The sequence below is a fragment of the Rutilus rutilus genome (genome assembly GCF_951802725.1).
Source record: "Rutilus rutilus genome assembly, chromosome: 24".
Taxonomy (NCBI): domain Eukaryota; kingdom Metazoa; phylum Chordata; class Actinopteri; order Cypriniformes; family Leuciscidae; genus Rutilus; species Rutilus rutilus.
The window spans coordinates 5,142,532-5,164,081 of NC_140228.1; the positions used below are offsets into that span (position 1 = coordinate 5,142,532).

At 42.6% G+C, this 21,550-nt stretch overlaps 1 gene segment (V, D, J or C); it reads right to left on the reverse strand.

The window, feature by feature from the left end:
* Positions 1–1,834: 1,834 nt before the first annotated feature.
* Positions 1,835–21,069, reverse strand: LOC311284002 (Ig kappa chain V region 3368-like). The segment is given in 2 exons: positions 20,867–21,069; positions 1,835–2,163 (listed from the first exon to the last, which is right to left on the reverse strand).
* Between the last annotated feature and the right edge of the window lie 481 nt (positions 21,070–21,550).

Consider the following 21,550-nt stretch of genomic DNA (forward strand, 5'->3'; position numbering starts at 1 on the left):
CCAGATAGATAAAATAAAAGGAAATAAGGTTTATAGAATTATAGCCTGATGCCCCACCCTCCACCTATCTACCAATCACGAAGTCAGTAGTGTTTCGGCATCGGGTTGCCAGCTCAGCTCTAGTTACCACAGCTGCAGCTACAAACGTGTCGGATAAAAAATGTCTAACGTTACGAAACCTAAAAGACCTCCTTATGAATCCGAAATACGTCGTGACAAAGACCGAAAAAACATCTCTCTACAGTAATTTCAAAGTGACTGCAGTACCAGTTTTGGCCACAATCTTACATACGGTTCCTTTAAGTTGTTACATGTGATTATTCTAACTGATTTTGACATTGTTCATTTAATGGTTAAAGGAATAGTCAAACATTCGCTCACTTTTAGTGAGGCTGGCACAGATATTATTAAAACCTTTCATTTATGGAGTCAGATGAAACAACGAGTAGATATGATTAATGTATTGCAAATTTAACCAACAAATACTTTGCCTCGAGAAAAGGACAGTAACACGTAAAGACCTTCCGCACTGCTCGGATGCCTGCTTTGGGCCGATTTAGCGCGAGGTTACAAGGAGTAAATGTAGCCTATATGTTGATCTGATTCAATTCACGATTCATAGGTTTTTGATTATTTTCAAGAAAGATTTCTTTCTAATTCACAGAGTGCAATGCGCCTTTAAAATACCTAGGAAAGGTATTCCATATTTCATAATTTCAGTAAACTATCCACTTATTAAAATAATAGCTGATACATTCAAAGTCTCATATTCAAATAAAATTAAATCATATAGGCCTATCCTAAAACCCCTTAAATGTCATCTGATCGCCCATAAACACTGATTTCAGTAAAACAGCAGTATTTTTGTCACGACGCGCACACGAAAGGGTGAATTCCAAGTGCAGCTTTATTTTAGGTAATCATATCCACAAACAGGTAAAAGGCCATAATCCATGTAAATCAGTCACAAACAAACACTCTGAGATGCGGGTGACACAATACAAGGAATCCACACCAGTGACTAAAACAGACAGGGTATAAATAGACAGACACTTAACAAGGTGAGTGGGAACAGCTGAGTGCAATAATCAAAGATGAGTCCGACAAGGGTGATGGGGATTTTAGTTCATGAGTGAATGACACCGTGGGGGAAGAGGACCTCTAGTGGCTACCGAGGGAACATCACCCAGACATTGTGACAATTTTATCTTATAAAAATAATAGTGAAGTTTCCACACAATGAAGCGCTTTATTTCAGTGGCGAGCAATAACATCTTTATGAATGTTTTAAGTGTGTTTGACTCGAGACTGAAGTGTTGCTGTGAGAGATCTGTCTTCTGCTCATGTGAGACTCAGACGCATCGCTGGATTCATAATTAATGCGTCCAGAAAACAGTGAATGGTCACAGACAGACTGATTGTGAGACGGTGGAGCGTCTGATCATGTTAAATACGGTTTCTCTCTTTCACTGCTCATTTTGCTCTGAATCAGTTCATCTGTGACTCTTGTACATGATGATCTAAACAGCGGCTTTATGGAAGATGATTAATAAACTATTCAAGCAACAAGATATTTATGATTCACTTTACAGTAGTGTATGATTAAGAAGAAAAATAATAATGCTTTATATACATGAACATATACATATTTCTAATTATTTTCAGTAATATTAGTTTAGTAAAGTTTACATTAATTATATTATAATTATGAATTATATTAATTGATATTAAGTTCATATTTGTGTTTCTGTTGAGTGTGAAAGTGTTTGAGCAGCTGCAGTTTCAGTTCAGTCACTGCGACTCTGACTGACGGAGGTTTTTGTACGACTCTTTATCACTGTGTGAACACACCACCACTGTGGCGACTCTGACAGTAATAATGTCCAGCATCTTCAGTCTGGACTCCACTGATGGTCAGAGTGAAATCACTGTTAGATCCACTGCCACTGAATCTAGATGGAGTTCCTGACTGGAGTTTGTTTGCATTATAAATCAGGAGTTTAGGAGCTTCTCCAGGTTTCTGTAAGTACCAGGCTAAACATTCATTCCCATCACTCCATCTGTGCACATCACTGCTGGTTTTACATTTGATATTCACAGTTCCTCCTGGTTGTTCTGCTGTTATTGAGGGACTCTGAGTGACGGTGATCTGTCCTCTACACTCTGAAACACAACAAGAAGAAAATACACTCAAAACTTTGACAATATACTTGAAGAAATGAATTAATATCAAACTTGTGCTCCACAAACCTTGAGCAAACGCTGTGAGAGTCCAGATGAAGATGATGATGAAGGTCATGTTGATGAAGATTGTTGTGTGTGTCAGTGATGAAGTGTTAAACTCACAGCACTATAAACACTCTCACACACTGAAGATCTGATCAATATGCAAACACACTCCACATCATTTCCCTGAAGACAGTCACTCATTAACAGACACAAAACACAATCACTGAAGTGAGAACAGTGTAAAATTAATGTTTTTGATTACTGTGGTTGGATGTTTATGTGAACAGTAACGTGTTGAGACAACAAAGAATCGTTGGACTTGAGTATTAAATCAACACATTAATATTTTCCTTGGTGATATTTGGGGCATTTTGTGTATTTACTGTCCATCCTATTATCTGTTATATTGATAAAACACCAGAGTGATATATTATTCTCTACATAGGGAATATTAATACCGTGTTGTATCTGTACATTTGTTATTTTGAGTTTGAAAGGAGGAAAGATCCTCTTATTGTAAAACTTTAAAGGGTTAACTTTTTATTTCAATTGCTATTCGAATTTTATTATTTTATTTGAGTAAATTACTTAAAGTTTCTATTTCATTTACAAGGCTTTGTGATTATTTTAGTCTGTTATTAAGCACACCAATATTGTGATAATAGTTTATTGAAATAAAGTTAATAATATTCAGAGGCTAATGTTACTTAGAGAGATCTAACAATAAACTAACCCAGGGCCAATCCCACTTAAATCTAAGGTAGAGGGCGCTACAAGTCCATTAATGATCACGGGGTTGCTCCGTGACAGTTACTTTCAGAGGTCACAGCAAGATGTCATCAAGTGAATATCATTCATTAGCCTCATTTAAACCGATTTCTCCACCACTGACCTGCAATCCTGTGAATCTCCTCTTTGATGGTTCACACAGGTTTGTGTCCAGGAAACAACACAAAAACTCTCAGAAAGAGTGTGAGAGCGAGGCACAGTTTCCTTCCCGCTCTGATATAGTGGCCTTACTAATGTGCTCTGCATCTCTGATGTTATATAGAAAAATGTGCAATAAATGAATAAACTGCACTGCAAAAAATGCTTTTCTTACTTAGCCTTTTTGTCTTGTTGTTTCCAGTCAAAATATCTAAACATTCTTAAATCAAGATGCATTATAAGAAAAACTCTGGCTTTACCGAAGAAAACCTGCTCCCGACCAGGTTAGGTTCACAGAGTAAGTTACCATGGTAACTGACTCTGAGTATAAGCTACTGTACCTCTCTGTACCTCAGAAACGGGCTTGACTTACTCTGCTTTCTCCGGTTTGATATACCTCCCATTCTGAAACAGAAAACCCAGAGTTTGCCTCATTTCAGGGTAAACATTCTCAGAGTTTTCACTTGGGCCCAAACAGGCCCCTGGTGTGTGTGTGTGTGTGTGTGTGTGTGTGTGTGTGTGTGTGTGTGTGTGTGTGTGTGTGTGTGTGTGTGTGTGTGTGTGTGTCAGACTGGAGCAGCAGGAGTGTGTGGATAGCCAGTGTTCAGAGGAGATCTGCTGCTCTTCTCATCATGTCTCACATGGAGACCAACAGTGTGTTTCTCTGCACACATGAGGGACTCGTTCATCCTCCATCAGCTTCAGTCACTCTCGTCTGCAATGCTTTCTACCTTTCATACTAGACTGTGAGTCTTCTTTGTGTCATTTTTGTTCCGGGTCTTATTCTCTGGATCAGGGCTTTAGCTCACATTTTATAAATAAGCTTCAGAGTCAATGAAGCATGAACACACCTGCAGATTCATGATGAAACAAGAACATGGGGACAAATTATAGATATAGTGTTAGATTAATATAATATTAAGAGTGTTAAAGATGAAAGTGTTTAGCTTGTAAATTAATTTAATATCCATTAATATCCACACTCTCAGTTTAGTGAGAAATATTTAGCTAATGCTGTTGAAGGATTGATCTTGAATGCTGAGTCTTCCATTGGGCCTGACGATTTCATTTGTCTTTTTTATGCATCCTGTTCTGATATTTTAGACTCTATTGCCCCTTTCAAGATAAAACAACCAAAGCAAAAATCTTACTATTGGCTGGATAATAACACTCAGACAGGCGGAGAGGAGATGGAAGCATGATTGTTTAACTGTATCATTTGAGATTTTCAAAGAGTGTTTGGTTAAGTTTCAGAGTGCTGATTTAATTGCTAAACACTGTCATAGACCCAAGATTTTATTTTCTGCGATAAATTCTGTAATTAGTCCAAAGTCTCAACTTCATGGGGAAAACTCGGCTGAACGTCGTGAGAGATTTTTAACGTTTTTTGCTAATTATGTGTTAGCGATTCGTTCATCCTTCACTTTACAGCTTCCAGATCAGTTTTCGAATTCGCTTGCTAGTCCGTTTTTCTTTCATAATTTTGAGCATGTCTCTTTAATGGAACTTTGTGAAGTGGTTAACAACATGAAGACAACTATCACCACACTTGATATTATATTATACCTTCTGATATTTTAAAAGTGACTTTTCCTAATTGGCCCCAGTATCCAAGCGTTGATAAATTCATCTTTGGACACTGGGATAGTTCCGAATAGTTTTAAGCATGCGGTTGTTCAACCTCTGCTTAAGAAACAGGTCTGGATGAGGGTTGCTTTAATAATTATAGGCCTGTCTCTAAGCTATAATTTTTATCAAAACTTTTAGAAAAAGTGGTGCTGTCTCAATTGCACTCATTTTTAAATGCTGCAAATTTACTAGAACCTTTTCAATCTGGTTTCACTGCCCATCATAGTACAGAGTCTGCCTTGTTAAAAGTGTTCAATGACATTTTACTTGCAGTTGATGCCAGTAAAAATGCTGTATTGATCCTACTTGATCTTTCGGCTGCCTTTGATACTGTAGACCATAGTGTTCTAATTTGGCGTTTAGAGCATTTTTTGGTATTACAGTGGTTTAGATCATATCTTTAAGACAGGTCTTTTTCAGTGGAGATAGGTACATTTTCTTCATCTTCTGCACCTATAATTAGTGGAGTTCCTCAGGGCTCTATTTTGGGTCCCCTTCTTTTTAACTTGTATATGCGTCCATTGGGGGATATTATTAGGAAGCACAATGTTTCGTTTCATTTTTATGCAGACGATTCACAGCTGTACGATAAAAGCTGGCGATTCAATTCAGCCTTTGTTGGAATGCATCGGGGACATTAAGAAATGGTTAGTGCTTAACTTTCTCCAAATTAATGAGGACAAAACAGAAACAATTGTTTTTGGTTCCCCATAATTGAGGAGTATTATTATTAAGGAGCTAAGCAATCATTTTCCCTGTTTCCTCCCTAGTTAGGAACCTTGGTGTTATCATGGACTCAGAATTGTGCTTAACTAAACAAATAAATTTCGTTGTTAGAAATAGTTTTTATCAATTGCGGATTATTTCCAATATTAAATCGTTTTTGTCAGCGCAAGGCTTGGAGAAGGTTACGCATGCTTTTATTACCTCAAGCCTAGATTACTGTAACTCTTTGTAGCTGGGTCTTCCTCAGACATCACTTGGTCGCCTCCAGTTAGTACAAAATGCAGCTGCAAGGGCAAGGCTGCTGACTGGGACAAAGAAATACGATCATGTCACCCCAATTTTATAAATCACACACTATAAATATGATAAAGAAGCAGAAACAGATAGTTGCAGTAAAGTAATATTTAAATAATTTGAAGAAACATGTGTATTACATTGCTTCCTGATATCACGTGTGCACTGCAAACACAAATAACCTATATATAGCCTGGCTATATATAGGTTATTTGTGTAAAACAGTTTATGTCCGGTCGAACAATGTATGAATTAACTTCAGATTGGATTGTGTTGGTAATTCCTAACCTAACGCTAACGCACTTCTCCCAGTGTCTAGAACGCAACTGAATGCCTTTTCAAGCGTGTCAATACTTGAAAAACCACAGGAAACGTCTCTGGTTACTTACGTAACCTATGTTCTCTGAATAGGGAACGAGACGCTGCGGATAGCGCAGTGGGATATTCTCTGAATGTGCCGATTGTCTGAAGCCCTATAGAATCACGCCAATTCATTGGCTGATGGCGCCCGCGCAATCTGGCTCCGCCCCGACGCTCTTACGTCGCATCATTACATATTCGCGCGCGCCATCTGCTCCTCAGATTTCTCTGCCGAAAAGAAAAACTGTCAGCAGCGCGAGGAGCTTGGCAGCTAACGCAGCGTCTCGTTCCCTATTCAGAGAACATAGGTTACGTAAGTAACCAGAGACGTTCTCTTTCATAGGTTCACTCAACGCTGCGGATAGCGCAGTGGGAACGGACTACCAAACTCGCCAAGCTAGAGCGCTTTCAATGACTGGTACATAAAGAGACAACGACCAAGATGAGTTCAAACAGAAAGAACCTGGGAACCCGGGGTCATGTCAAGATCCAAATTATAGAACCTTACAAAAGTGTGCGGAGAGGACCAGCCTGCCGCAACACAAATGTCCTCCAAAAGTGCTCCTCTAAAAAGAGCTTGAGAAGATGCCACACTTCTGGTGGAATGTGCTCTAACGCTAAGAGGTGAAGGTAAGCCACGCACCTCGTAAGCCAACGAGATAGCTTCTGTGACCCAGTGAGAAATCCTCTGCTTTGATGCAGCAAGCCCACAGCGGCCAGCACCGAAGCAAACCAGAAGCTGGTTCGATTTTCTCCAACCGCCTGAGCGGTCTACATATATCTTAAGAGAACGAACTGGGCAGAGCAAGTTAAGCTTCCTATCTTCCTCAGAAGAAAATGGAGGAGGGTGGAAAGCGTTAAGGTTAACCACCTGCGAGCGGAAAGTTGTGGAAAGAACTTTGGGGACATACCCTGGTCTCGGCCTCAAGGAAACCTTGACCAAGCCAGGAGCAAAGTCCAAGCAAGACTCGCTAACAGAAAGAGCTTGTAAGTCTCCTACCCGCTTTAATGAGGACAAAGCCAACAAAAGAGAAACCTTGAGCGTCAGAATCCGCTCCGGAGCTGACTCCAAGGGCTCAAAGGGAGCCTTCGTCAAACCCTCTAGGACAACAGAAAGGTCCCATGAGGGAACTCTAGGGGAGCGAGCCGGTTTCAGGCGCTTAACCCCACGCATGAAGGCCGAAACTAACCTTAGTTTCCCCAGGGGAATCTCGTCCGATTCCCTATGTGCTGCAATAGCTGCGACATAAACTCTGAGAGTGGTAGCAGCTGCTCCAGAAGCAAACTTCTCCTGCAGGAATTCTAGTACTGAACCAACAGGGCAGTTAACTGGACTCCTATCATGTGCTAAGCACCATGCCTCAAAAACCTTCCATTTGGAAGAATATAGCCTCCTTGTAGAAGGGGCTCTAGCACTCGCAATGGTCTCCTGAACGTCAGTTGGGAGATCAGAACTTAATGCTAATGGCCTCTGATCGGCCAAACATACAGCTTCCACATGTCTGGGCGAGGATGCCATATCCTGCCCTGCAGCTGGGACAGCAGGTCCTCCCTGACCGGGATCTTCCAGGGGGAAGATTCCAGCAGAGGAATTAGCTCCGAAAACCATGGCTGAGACGGCCAGAACGGAGCTACCAGGAGGAGGCTGACTCCGCTCTCTCTCACTCTGGCCAAGACCGCCTGGATCAGTTTGATGGGCGGGAAGGCATAGAGTTTCTGCGTTGGCCAAGGGTGAGCGAACGCATCTATCCCTAATGGAGCCGGGGGACTCAGGGAGAACCACAGCGGGCATTGGGACGACTCTTGAGATGCAAAGAGGTCCACTTCCGCCTCTCCGAAAACCTCCCAGATCAGGGCCACTGTCTGGCGGTTCAACATCCATTCTCCCGATCTGAGTTTCTGCCTCGACAGAAAGTCTGCTGCGAGGTTCAGAACCCCTGGGACATGAACTGCTCTCAGAGATAGGAATCTGCTCTGAGACCACAGGAGAAGGTGACGCGCATGCCTGTCCAGGGTGCAGGACCGAGAACCCCCCTGCCGGTTCACATGAGACACCACTGCCATGTTGTCTGTTCTGACAATTACATGGTGTCCCTCCAGAAGAGGGAGAAAATGATGCAGAGCCAGAAAAACGGCTCTTAACTCCAGGCAGTTTATGTGCCAAGAGAGAGTCTCGCCAGTCCAGACCCCACACGCTGGTCTGCCCTCGAAAACTGCTCCCCAGCCGGTGAGAGAGGCATCCGTCGTAATCATCTGGCGACGAAATACCGCACCCATGCTGACCCCTTTCCGAAGAAAAAGAGGGTCCCGCCAAACTGACAGGGCTCGAAAGCAACTGCGCGATACCTTCAGTAGGCGAAGGGTTGGCCCGGAGGGCCGAACCCCTGAGAGCTTCATCCACCACATGAAGGGTCTCATGTGGAGCAGGCCCAGCGGTAGCACGGAGGAGGCCGCGGCCATCAGGCCCAGCATCCTGCGGCAAGTGCCCACAGACACATGATGGCCTAGCGAAAAACGGGCCAAACATGACGTCAGACTGGAAATCCGTGCAGGAGCCAAGCGGGCCTGCATGAGAACGGAATCCATGTTCACCCCCAAGAAAACGGTGCTTTGAGCCGGAGCAAGAACACTCTTCTCCGAGTTCAACCTCAAACCGAGAGACTGGATATGACTCAGGACGATGTCTCTGTGGTGGGTCACTAGCTCCCTGGACTGGGCTAAAATGAGCCAATCGTCCAGGTAATTTAGAATACGGATGCCCTGGAGCCGCAAAGGGGCCAGAGCTGCATCCATACACTTCGTGAATGTCCTCGGGGCCAGAGCGAGGCCGAAGGGAAGGACCCTGTACTGGAATGCTCTTTCTCCAAAGGCGAACCTGAGGAACTGCCTGTGTCGCCGTACAACCTGGATGTGAAAGTAAGCATCCTTTAGGTCTACTGTCACGAACCAATCCCCTGGCCGAATCTGAGATATGATAGCTTTCAGCGTCAACATCTTGAATTTCCCTTTGTAAAGGGCGAAGTTCAGTCGGCGGAGGTCCAGAATGGGACGCAAACCGCCGCCCTTCTTCGGGACCAGGAAATAGCGGCTGTAAAAGCCCCGTTCAGTTTCCCCTGAAGGAACCTCTTCTATTGCTCCTTTGAAAAGGAGGGATGAAACTTCCTGCTGAAGTACAGAAGCCTGAGTGGCGCTGTCTACTACGGTAGGAAAGACCCCGTTGAAACAAGGGGGATTGCGGCAAAACTGAAGAGTGTAACCGAACCGAACTGTGCGAAGAACCCAAGACGATACCCCTGGTAAGCGCTCCCATTCTTGAAAGAAATGTGAAAGAGGAAGAGGGATGTTGTAATGCAGACGACATACCTGAGTGAGGGTGCCGTGTTGACGTTCGTGAGGTAGAGAAGTTGACTGTGCAGGAGAGCCCTTGGCATCCTGACACGTGATGGGAGGCATCGATGCTGGGGTCATGGTGACCAGGTCCGCCCGCTCCGGAGGAAAGCGAAAAGTGCCTCCGAGAATGCGACCGGCAGTTATAGAGAGTGTCGGGGGTGAGGGGAGAAAGCAAAAAGCGTCTCCTTCCTTCCGTGCCGGGCTGAGTAGAGATGGTGAAGAATGGCCTGCACTTCGAGACACTCTGAGTGGCGAAGGTGACAGGGCAAGGAAAGGAGAGCTGGGAGGTGGGCAGAAACGCTTGCGCGGTCTGTCCCAACCTTGAGGAAGCAGAGGAGCTCTCCTTTTTCCGACCAGAGGGTCAGGAACGGCTCTGGGCCGCCGGAGCGGTCGGTTTGTCGGACCGCTTCATCTGGAGGCGCTTGTGAGGCCGTTGACGGGGAAACGGGCGACCGCGGGCTCCCCAAACCGTGGAAGGTGGGGGATGCACCGCTTCACTCCTCCTGGAAGAGAACTCCGGTCTAAAAGAGGGACGTTCTCTGGGTCGAACAGGGGAGGGAGCAGAAGGTTCCCTAGCCCTCCTGGGCATGAACTGTCTGAACGCGGCCGATTGGGATTTGGAGGAGCGGAATTTCTCAACCACCGTGTTGACCGCCTCACCAAACAACCCTGTTTGAGAAATGGGGGCGTCCAGGAGGAAAACCTTCTCCTTGTCACGGATCTCCGTGAGATTAAGCCACAAGTGGCGTTCCACCGCAACGGAACCAGCCATAGAGCGACCTATAGCGCGTGCGGTATGCTTGGTGGCTCTTAAGGCTAAATCCGTAGCCTTACGAAGCTCCTTGACCGCTTCAGGGGTCACGCCGTCGCCCTCGTCCATTTCCTTAAGGACGTCCGCTTGGTAGGCCTGGAGAATGGCCATAGTGTGCAGGGTCATGCCTGCCTGCCCAGCTGCCATGTAGGATTTCCCAATGAGAGAGGAAGTAGTCCTACATGCTTTAGAGGGGAGGAGGGGGCGCGACTTCCAGGACGGTGCAGACGACGGAGCAAGATGGTCGGCTAAAGTTTCCTCAATCGCCGGAATGGCGGAGTAGCCCTGTTCCACAGAACCTACTAGGTTGGTGAAATCAGCAGCTGCCGCATTAGTGAGGCGCGCAGAGAAAGGCTGCTTCCAGGATCTGGAAATCTCGTGATGCAGATCACTGAAAAATGGCAGCTTTCTCCGTTGAGGCCTAGAATTAGGGCCACTGAGAAGTCTCTCGTCGAGTTTCGACGACTGAGATTCGCGGGGCTCGTCGGGCCAATCAATAGCGAGCTTCTCCGTAGCGCGTGAAAGTACGTCAACGAGCTCCGCATAGGCCGCAGTAGGCCGCGCTCGTATAACCTCGTCGGCGAGAGTAGGCCCGAAATCCTCGGAGTCGGAAGCCTCGGTAAAAAGTACATCCTCCAGCCCGAAAGAAACCGCGTCGCGTGCTCCCGGGCTGGGGCGCAAATAATCGTGTGAAAATTCGACTGGCATGCCTCGCGCGTGCCGAGGGGAGGGAGGGAGAGAAAGAGCGGGGCTCGTCTGCTCGAACTCCACATCCTCAAGCTCTACATCCGAACCCCAAGTCGCGGATCCTCGAGAGGCCTCGGGAGCGCGACAGGGGGAGACGAATGATTCCCTCTCAAAAACCGCGAGCCGCGATTTGAGGGTCTTGAGCAACAAATTTTCACAGAATTTGCATTTAGACGATCCTATGACTGCCTCGCGCGCATGTGAAAAACCCATATATTTAACACACTTACTGTGCGGGTCGTCGTTAGCGATGTAACGAGCACATGGCGGAGTACAGCGTCGGTATTCCATGGCAACTTCACCGAAAGGAGAAACAGAGTTCTGCTTGAACAGTCGCAGAAGCGCCGAGAATAATCCAGAAGTTTGAGTTCAGAAAAATCACGAACGAGGGGCAACGTGACCGCTTCGTTCTGAAGGCAGAGAAATCTGAGGAGCAGATGGCGCGCGCGAATATGTAATGATGCGACGTAAGAGCGTCGGGGCGGAGCCAGATTGCGCGGGCGCCATCAGCCAATGAATTGGCGTGATTCTATAGGGCTTCAGACAATCGGCACTTTCAGAGAATATCCCACTGCGCTATCCGCAGCGTTGAGTGAACCTATGAAAGAGAACTACTTTTAAACACGAAATTACTTGATTTACAGTGGGTCTTTTCGCACGACTATTAAAACGTTACCTGAGGTAATTTTCCCGGACCTTTTACAGAAGGTAAAAGTCGCCGTAATCTTTACTGACATTGTCCGTAATGATTACTGAGATAGCACATTCGGGCGGGACTAAAATAGCTCTTGTTATTATTACTTTACCCCACCTCTCCATGCAGGGTGAACACCGGCTGGTGCAGTAAACATAGCCTAGCTAACGTTAGCTAGCTACGATTTCAGTACAGTAATATCAAAGATCATTGCTCCTTCTCAATTATCTGGTAATATTTTATTCACAAAATACAACCAATAGTTCGGTAATGTTAAAAGTAATCCCCCGGGCACTATTTGCGATGGTCCGCCGATTAGAACAGGAAAATGGTCCACAGTGCTCTGGCATCTTAACTGCTGCCATGCAACGAAACTAGGAGTACGACCGGTTTAAGATGGTGGCCGCATTTCTCAGTGCCCAGCGGCCAATAGGGCATCTAGTCTCTATATAATATCTATGGTCACCCCCCGTCTATGGAATCAATTGCCTCTGGACATCCGCCTTGCACCTTCCATTAACATTTTTAAATCAAAATTGAAAACATACCTCTATTCTCTGGCATTTTGATATTTAATATCCTTGTTTCACTGATTGTTTTGTTTGGTTTTACGTTACTGTGCTTTTATTAGGGCCCAAGCCCTGAAAGGGCGAAGGCCCTATTGTTTCCGTAAGGATTTTTATTTTATTTTTATTTTTTGGGGGGGAATGGTGTCCGAAAACTTGGTCCATAAATCAAACACGCTTGCATGTAATAATATGAAACTCAGTACACATATAGATCTCATCGGGCCGAACAACTTTCGTGCTCTAAGTTTTACAAAAGCCCAACAGGAAGTCGGTTATTATACGTTGTTTGGAAAACGCATACAATGGAATGTGAAATACTCCTCCTAGGGAATTAATTCGATCGCCACCAAACTCGGTGTGAATAAAGTCAAGACATTGAGGATGAATTCTTGCGAACGGATTTTTGATATCTCGAACGGTTTGGCCGTGGCGAGGAAACTAATTTATGGCGAATACTGGGACACAGGAAATGTGTTATAACTTCTGCACACATTAACTGATCTTGATGAATCTTCAGCAGTGTGTTCGTTGTAAGAGGCCGATCACATGGATTTGACTATTGTGAGTCAAAGTTATAGCGCCACCAACTGGCTGCAGGAAGTTTGTCACTTTCAAAATGCTTTGAAATCACTCTCTTATTTTTACCCGATTTGCTTCAAACTTTATGTGTATAATGTAGACCCACAGCAGATGTAGACCTGTGAAAGGATTATTGATATCTAAGATACTGTTGCCATGGCAACGCATCGAACTTTAATATTATTTTTTGATGCTTTTGAGACTCTTAGCATGCTTGAAATTGCATGAAACTCAACAGACACATCACATTTATTAGCCAGTAGACATGTGCAAAGTTTCAGAAACGGGCGTGGTGGAATGGCTCAGTAGCGCCACCTTTTGGCCAAAGTGGGGGGTTAGATTCATCTACAGCAACAAAACTTGGTATGTATATTGTTCTCATCAAGCCGGACAACTTTCCAATTTACAGTCATTAGCACCGACCAACAGGAAGTCAGATATTTTGGTTTGAATGTGGATTTTTCTGGAGAATTTTCTCTCCCTCTCTCTGTCTCTGTGTTTGTGAGGAGGGGGGTGTGTGGATTTTTCACCCTTGAACGGGGTCTGAAAACATGGTCCATAGATCAAACACGCTTGCATGAATTAATATGAAACTCAGTACACGTACAGATCTCATCGGGCCGAACAACTTTCCCTTGGTCAAGTTTTACGCCAGCCCAACAGGAAGTCGGCTATTATGGGTTGTTTGGAGAACGCATGCTCTGGTATTTGAAATAATCCTACTAGGCAATTCTTTCAATTGCCACCAAACTCGGTCAGCATAAAGTCAAGACATTGAGGATGTTAAATTGCAGACGGATTTTTGATATCTCGAACGGTTTGACCGTGGCGAGGAAACGAATTTATGGCGAGAAAAGATAAAAACGAAGTGTTATAACTTCTGCATACATTAACTGATCCTGATGAAACTTCAGAAGTGTATTCGTGGTAAGAGGCCGATCACTTGTATGTAACTATTGTGAGTCAAAGTTATAGCGCCACCAACTGGCAGCAGGAAGTGTGTCACTTTCTAAATGCTTTTGACAAAAGTGTGTGTGGGGGGGGGGGGGGGTAATTTTATGTATAGTCACAAAAATCAGTACGCTTATTGGTCTCATCGAGTCGGAGAATTTTCTAATTTACAGTCATTAGCTCAGGCCAATATATATATATATATATATTGTTTTTAAGTGACAAGACAGAGAATATTACTTATCTGATATATATATATCAGATAAGTGCAGGTGCCACCGGCTTGGGCCCGCAATCGCTGCGAACAGCTATATTTTACTTTATTTTTCATTACTATGTTCAGCACTTTGGATAGCTCTGCTATGTTGAAATGTGCTTTATAAATAAAATTAACTTACTTACACACTGTTGAGTGTGAAAGTGTTTGAACAGCTGCAGTTTCAGTTCAGTCACTGTGACTCTGACTGACGGAGGTTTTTGTACGACTCTTTATCACTGTGTGATCACCCAGCCATTGTTGATCAAGTGTTCACTCTGACAGTAATAATGTCCAGCATCTTCAGTCTGGACTCCACTGATGGTCAGAGTGAAATCACTGTTATTTACACTGCCACTGAATCTAGATGGAGTTCCTGACTCTAGTTCTTCTACAAAACGAATCAGGAGTTTAGGAGCTTCTCCAGGTTTCTGTAAGTACCAGTGAAAATAAGTAAACCCCGTAAGATCAGTGTACACATCACTGCTGGTTGTACAGTTGATATTCACAGTTCCTCCTGGTTGTTCTGCTGTTATTGAGGGACTCTGAGTGACGGTGATCTGTCCTCTACACTCTGAAACACAACAAGAAGAAAATACACTCAAAACTTTGACAATATACTTGAAGAAATGAATTAATATCAAACTTGTGCTCCACAAACCTTGAGCAAACGCTGTGAGAGTCCAGATGAAGATGATGATGAAGGTCATGTTGATGAAGATTGTTGTGTGTGTCAGTGATGAAGTGTTAAACTCACAGCACTATAAACACTCTCACACACTGAAGATCTGATCAATATGCAAACACACTCCACATCATTTCCCTGAAGACAGAAGAAACACTGTTTTGTCTTTTAGTGTCTTTGCTAATAAACTTCTGTGGATCATTTTCAGAAACAGAAACTCATGATTTACTTCATGTTATTTTGGGTCGATCTTCTCGCTCTAAACACTGTTTTAATGATCAGTTTCATTCAGACTTTGATGCTGAGAGAATTTAATACCTGTGCTGCAGATTTATATCATCCATGATACTGTATAACAGGTCAAAGGTCATCCAATAGAGAATGACCATCTAAATCTGGCTGAAGATTTCATTATAAAGCAGGTCAATAGAATTAGCAGAGTTTATATCACATGTGTTTGTAAATGTGATGAATGTATTTCGGGACTGATTATGAAACAAAGGATTTCAGCCTTCATTCAATATCAAGTTTATTTTTAAGATTAATTCTTTGGACTATTTTTTAGATGAAGATTTTGTGGCTCTTTTTTGATCAATCATGTTTGATGTTGAGAAGATCTGCAGTTGAGTCTCACATCAGTGTGTGTGTGTGTGTGTGTGTGTGTGTGTTCATTTGAGTGTGACGGAGGTTTTTGTACGACTCTTTCACTAGAATGAAACACTGTGGTTCACTTTCGGTGGAGGAACTAAACTGACAATCAGTAAGTCTCTTCAGTTCTCTAAAAATGATTTATTTTATTTTATTTGGTTTGCTTTGAGGTTATTTTAGCAAGCATTTGGCAACAAGATTAAAAATATTAAAAAAAGAGTTAAAAAAATGACCTGCAATATTTCATGGCGAGTTTCACAATTACATTTTTCTGTTATTTTACAAAAAACACTTATATTCCCTGAGATTTCATCACTTTATCTTTTTTTATTTCATAGTTTTAAAATTGTCTTTTTTTTTATATGTTGATTGCAAAATTATTGTAATATTATATTGAATGTAGTTTGTAATATTGTTATATTTTCTGTCATATTCAGTTTTTTTTTTTTTTTTTTTTTTTTTTAAGTACATAATTGTGTTCATAATTCTTGGTAAATTTAACGGCTAATACTTTTTGAAATCCATGACACAAAAGTTTGATTATACGGATAAAATAATTCTATTTTGTAGGTGTCGTCATCAGACAAATAGAAAGATTTGAAAAATTCATCATTTGAACTGAAATTTGCTGATAATTATGATTGTGAGAGTCTGAAGAATTTTTCAAAATACAATTAAAAATGAAATGATTATTCAGAAAATATCAAATTACTGTAAGATTCGCTATATATCATGTCTGCTTTACAGAACTGATTTAAATTTAGAATTACATGATACATTTTTTAATACTAGTGAATATTGATTTAACTGAGAATATTTTTAAACCGAATTCAGGATATTTGTGGTTTATGAATGAAATTAGCTATGTGGAATTTCTGTAAGATAAAATGATTGTGATTTCTACAACATGACCATGTCTGACATCTAACTGTGTGTGTGTGTGTTCCAGCGGGTCCCTCCGTGTCTCCCTCCATGTCTCTGCTGTCTCCCTCTTCTCTGCTGATCTCTGGAGACCCCCCCGCTCTGCTCTGCCTGCTCAGCTCTTACTCTCCACAGGGGGGCGACGGTGAGCTGGACACTGGACGGGTCAGAGGTCACCGAGGGGGTTCAGACCAGCGCAGAGAGCGAGCGGGACGGTCTCTACAGTCGCAGCAGCGTCCTGAGCCTCAGCAAAGCACGCTGGGAAGCCGCAGAGCGCTTCGTCTGCAGAGGAACACATGCCGGAGCTGCTCACGAGGCCTCGTTCCTCAAGAGCTCCGAGTGCTGATGTTTCTCCAGTGAAGACCAGCGTATCTGAGCGTCACGTGATTTACAGCTCAATACTGAAGCAGTCTGTCAATGTGCTGCCATTGCTGTTCATTCAATAAAGCTTCATCTGAACGCAAGCGCACATTTGTGTTGGACTGCATCATTGATCAGTGTGTCGTTCCTTCAAAGTCCTGCACTAAAGTTTCAGCGGCTTTTGATTGATTGTAATAGTTGAGAACAGCTGCATTCAGCAGTAAATGTGAAATGAAGCTCTTGGGGTTTGAACATGGTCACTGGAGACGAGCTGCTCTATTCTGAGACCATCACAATCACTAAACCTGACAATGCAAATGAGATTTACACCTCAAACTCACAGTTTCACTCTTTTACTGGTTCAACGCTCTGAACTGGAACAGTTTCACTTCTGCTAAAATGAGTTATGAGTAATAAATTCATTAAAAGCTTGAGATAATAGCTAGGCCTATTTGAAAAAGGCTCAAAAACATCTTTCTTACATTGACTTTGTCATATAGTGTATTGTACAAAACAAACAATATATGGTTTGTTTGATTTCATATCAGTTTACACATTCGGTTTACACTTTTCAGTTTACACATTCTCTGATTCAGAGCATATTTGAGTCAAACCTGTCCGTCACAGTACAGATCTGTTGAGTTGAGAAGTATACAATACTTGGTGTTCAGCTCATAGTAATTGCTCACTATAACAGATGTAATAATGTGGAACTGCAGCACTTCAGGCTCTAGTGAGAAACTGTGTTGAGTAATGCGAAGAAAAAGAATAAAGGTTTAAGCTGAATCCGAAATCACAAACTTCACTGCTATATATGGATGAAAAGCAGAATGTGACAAAAGAAGTATGTCCGAATTTACAGTACAAGTCCCCAGATTGACCGACTACAGTGAAGCGACGCACTGACACTGGTAGATCACATGATAATGACAACATGGCCAATATAGTACGTCCAGATTACATTCATACTACACTCATTAATACTATAGGATGTACTTTTTTAGCGGTCGTTAAGTAATTACTTATTCAAAAAAGTTTGGCAATTTCGGACGCATCCTTAGTGTTAGTTGCACACAAGTCCTGAAAATTGAAGCGTCTTGATCGCCCCCAGGTGGTTGGTCCCAGTACAGCTCATTAACCCCGTCCTCTCCATGTAATCGAATGGGATGTGTAACAAACTAAACCATCAAACTACACTTCAAACAAATTGTTTTCCAAAGATGTTTTCTGTCATTTTAGGTAGTTTTTATCACGCTGATGTAAGTTTAAGTGTTCATTTTTTTAAATAAGTTTGGTCTTAGTTAGTTATTTGATGCTATAAAAAGGGAATGTGACGCCATGATTGACAGCTGTGATTGACATCTTCTCTAAATGAAGTAGTCACTTTTTGGGGGATTTTTGGGAGGAAATTGGAGCGTCAACTTTAAATGATGTTTTATAAACAAAGTTCGGGAGGAGCACGTTCAAATAATCAATCCAATCTACTCGTCATCAAACAATTATGTCTACCCTAATCAGCATGACAAGAAGTATATATATATCCACTCTGTCAACTCACCTAATATTCCTTGACAGTTTTCCAGCATCCCTCCACCACCCCGACTCCTCACTCTTGGCTCAATCTTTACAGCCAGGAATACGGGGGGAGTACTCTGGGTTCGGGCCGAATACCGAGCCCGGAGCCCTCTCCTCGGACAGCACGCCAAATACGCATTTATTCTATCTGACTTATTTGTAAGTGTGAACTAGTGAATTTCTACATGTCCATATCTGTTTATTTCACACCGATATAAGTTGTTCTGCTGTGAACTGGACTAACCGATTCTGCGGGAGTGTGGACGGGACTCTCACTCTCACGACTGCGCAGAATCAGGTCTCAAATCAGCGCAAGATCTCAGCGCCATATTGGGACTTCGCATTTCTACAATAGAAGAGAGTGAAGGTGCGTCGTCCATCTTTATTTACAGTCTATGGGTGCGAACCGAACAGTGTCTGAGGGAGTTGTATTGCTGGCCACGAATGGACGATCTTGTTCACACAATCCTCTCTGCATGTGTGACCGGCCAGGCCAGTGATAAATCAGCCAAAACATTCACAGCTCCAGTGCAGCCAGTGGGGTTCATGAAATGGCCCATTTCAACCTTTCGAGAAGGGAGATACTGACTGTTAGATTGCAATAACACTGATTGACTATTTCAGCAAATGGCCAGAAGTTGATTTTGCTTCATCAGTAACTGTTCTGAAATTTCTCGAGAAGGAAACCTTTGCAGATTTTGTGAAAACACAGGGAATAAAGAACATAAAGACAGTGTTTATTACCCTCAGGCTAACAGGGACACTGAACGGTTCAACAGGCTGCTTAAAGAATGTCACAATAATGTTATAGGATGTTACCGACAATACACTGATCATTAGAGATGATCTAAATTTCTTAAAATTGCAGTTGGAAATGAGGTGAGAACAAGGAAGCCTGAAAAAAGAAGAAGCCCGGTTCACTGATCCGTTGTCAGTACAACAACTAACAGGACCGAGTACTTTCATCTTAGTGATGGGAAAAGATTGAATTCAGCCTGTTTTTCACTCTGCCTAAAGAGAGGAAATCTCTGCACAGGATTAAACACCTGAAAGAGGCTTTACAACAGAGAACACTGATGTGAGTCTGAATAGGGTCTTAAAGAAACACTAATGGCGCTTTTCCACTGCATGGTACGACTCGACTCGGTACGGCGCGGTTCGGTTCACTTTAGCTCGGTTGCTTTTCCACTGCAGTTAGTACCGCTTCAAAGTGAGTGGGACTGATCGTTATAGTTGCCGCCTCTACTGCCCTGACATCATTGTAAACGCGCCACATTTCAAACGCACAACACAGGAACAATGGAGCCTATCAAGGGGATGGTGTTCTTGATTCTCGGCATGTGGATGTTTTTAACTGCAAGACGGAGAAATGTGTTTAAAATGAGGCTGATGACAGCAAAACAAAATACTGCAAAAAAAAAAAAAAAAAAAAAAAAAGAGTCTGGTAACTCAACGAAGCACAGATGACAACATCACACGGTTTGACCAATCAGTGATCTGCAGTGTTTTCACATCACATTTTAGTATCAGTACGGTACGCTTGGAACCTCAACAGAGGTGGTACAATTTAAAGTGAGCCGAAGCGAGCCGTACCGTACAGTACCATGCAGTGGAAATGCACCATAAGTGAGCCATTCGAACTACAGAAACGAGACCCGGTTTGGCAAACTTGCATAGTGCGGTTATAGCAGATATAGGGCTGCAAAGCAAATCCAGAAGTGCCTTTCACCCTGTTACGACTTAATGAGCCACTGATAAGATTTTGGAAACATTATTTTAAGGTAAAAAATGTTCCTTGGTGTTGCTTTAAGACAGAGATGTCCACCTGTGTGGACTCAAGACAAACAATATTTCTGCTTCGACGTCACTGCTTCTACAGGTCTCCAGTGCAGCGCCCCTGCAATTAATATGATTACCTAAATACAAAAAACCCACAATTCACCTGTACTGGATGTAGAAACACAAGATCTTGTTGTGCTGGACTCTGAATGTGTTTTTGAATTGTTGAGTGTGTGAAAGTGTGTGAGCAGCTGCAGTTTCAGTTCAGTCACTGTGACTCTGACTGACGGAGGTTTTTGTACGACTCTTTATCACTGTGTGAACACATTGATATTGATGATGTGGTGGTGACTCTGACAGTAATAATGTCCAGCATCTTCAGTCTGGACTCCACTGATGGTCAGAGTGAAATCTCTGTTAGATCCACTGCCACTGAATCTAGATGGAGTTCCTGACTGGAGGGTTTTTACATAACGAATCAGGAGTTTAGGAGCTTCTCCAGGTTTCTGTAAGTACCAGGCTAAACCTTCATTCCCAGATCTATATCTGAGTACATCATTGCTGGTTTTACATTTGATATTCACAGTTCCTCCTGGTTGTTCTGCTGTTATTGAGGGACTCTGAGTGACGGTGATCTGTCCTCTACACTCTGAAACACAACAAGAAGAAAATACACTCAAAACTTTGACAATATACTTGAAGAAATGAATTAATATCAAACTTGTGCTCCACAAACCTTGAGCAAACGCTGTGAGAGTCCAGATGAAGATGATGATGAAGGTCATGTTGATGAAGATTGTTGTGTGTGTCAGTGATGAAGTGTTAAACTCACAGCACTATAAACACTCTCACACACTGAAGATCTGATCAATATGCAAACACACTCCACATCATTTCCCTGAAGACAGTCACTCATTAACAGACACAAAACACAATCACTGAAGTTCATAATATTTGACCTTCTACAAAATGTTAAAAATTATATCAATCAATTTAATTCTCAATTCATCTACAATACCAACTTTAGTATATTAATATAAATATCTGCTGTGAGACTTTGAGAATATTTTTACTGTAGTTGGAGTAAAACGTCGCTGTTAATCCCCAAAAAACATTTTTTATGTGCAATTACACATTGAATGTTTGTCAAAACTGTAAAGATGATTTTCATTGTCAAAGGATCTTTTTTTTCCTCCACTGAACTAACAATCATTTCTGACATTTACTTGATTTGACGAGTTTTCAGCTCTTTTCTTCCTCAAAGATAATTCAATTCTAAAGGGTTAAAAATACATTGAAAGAAAATAACATTTGGCTGGTATTTTGGCACCACTTTTTATTTTGGTATTTTTTTTATTTTTTTATAATATATTGTTAAATGAACAGCAATATATGCAGGCATTTATATTCTTAATAGTAT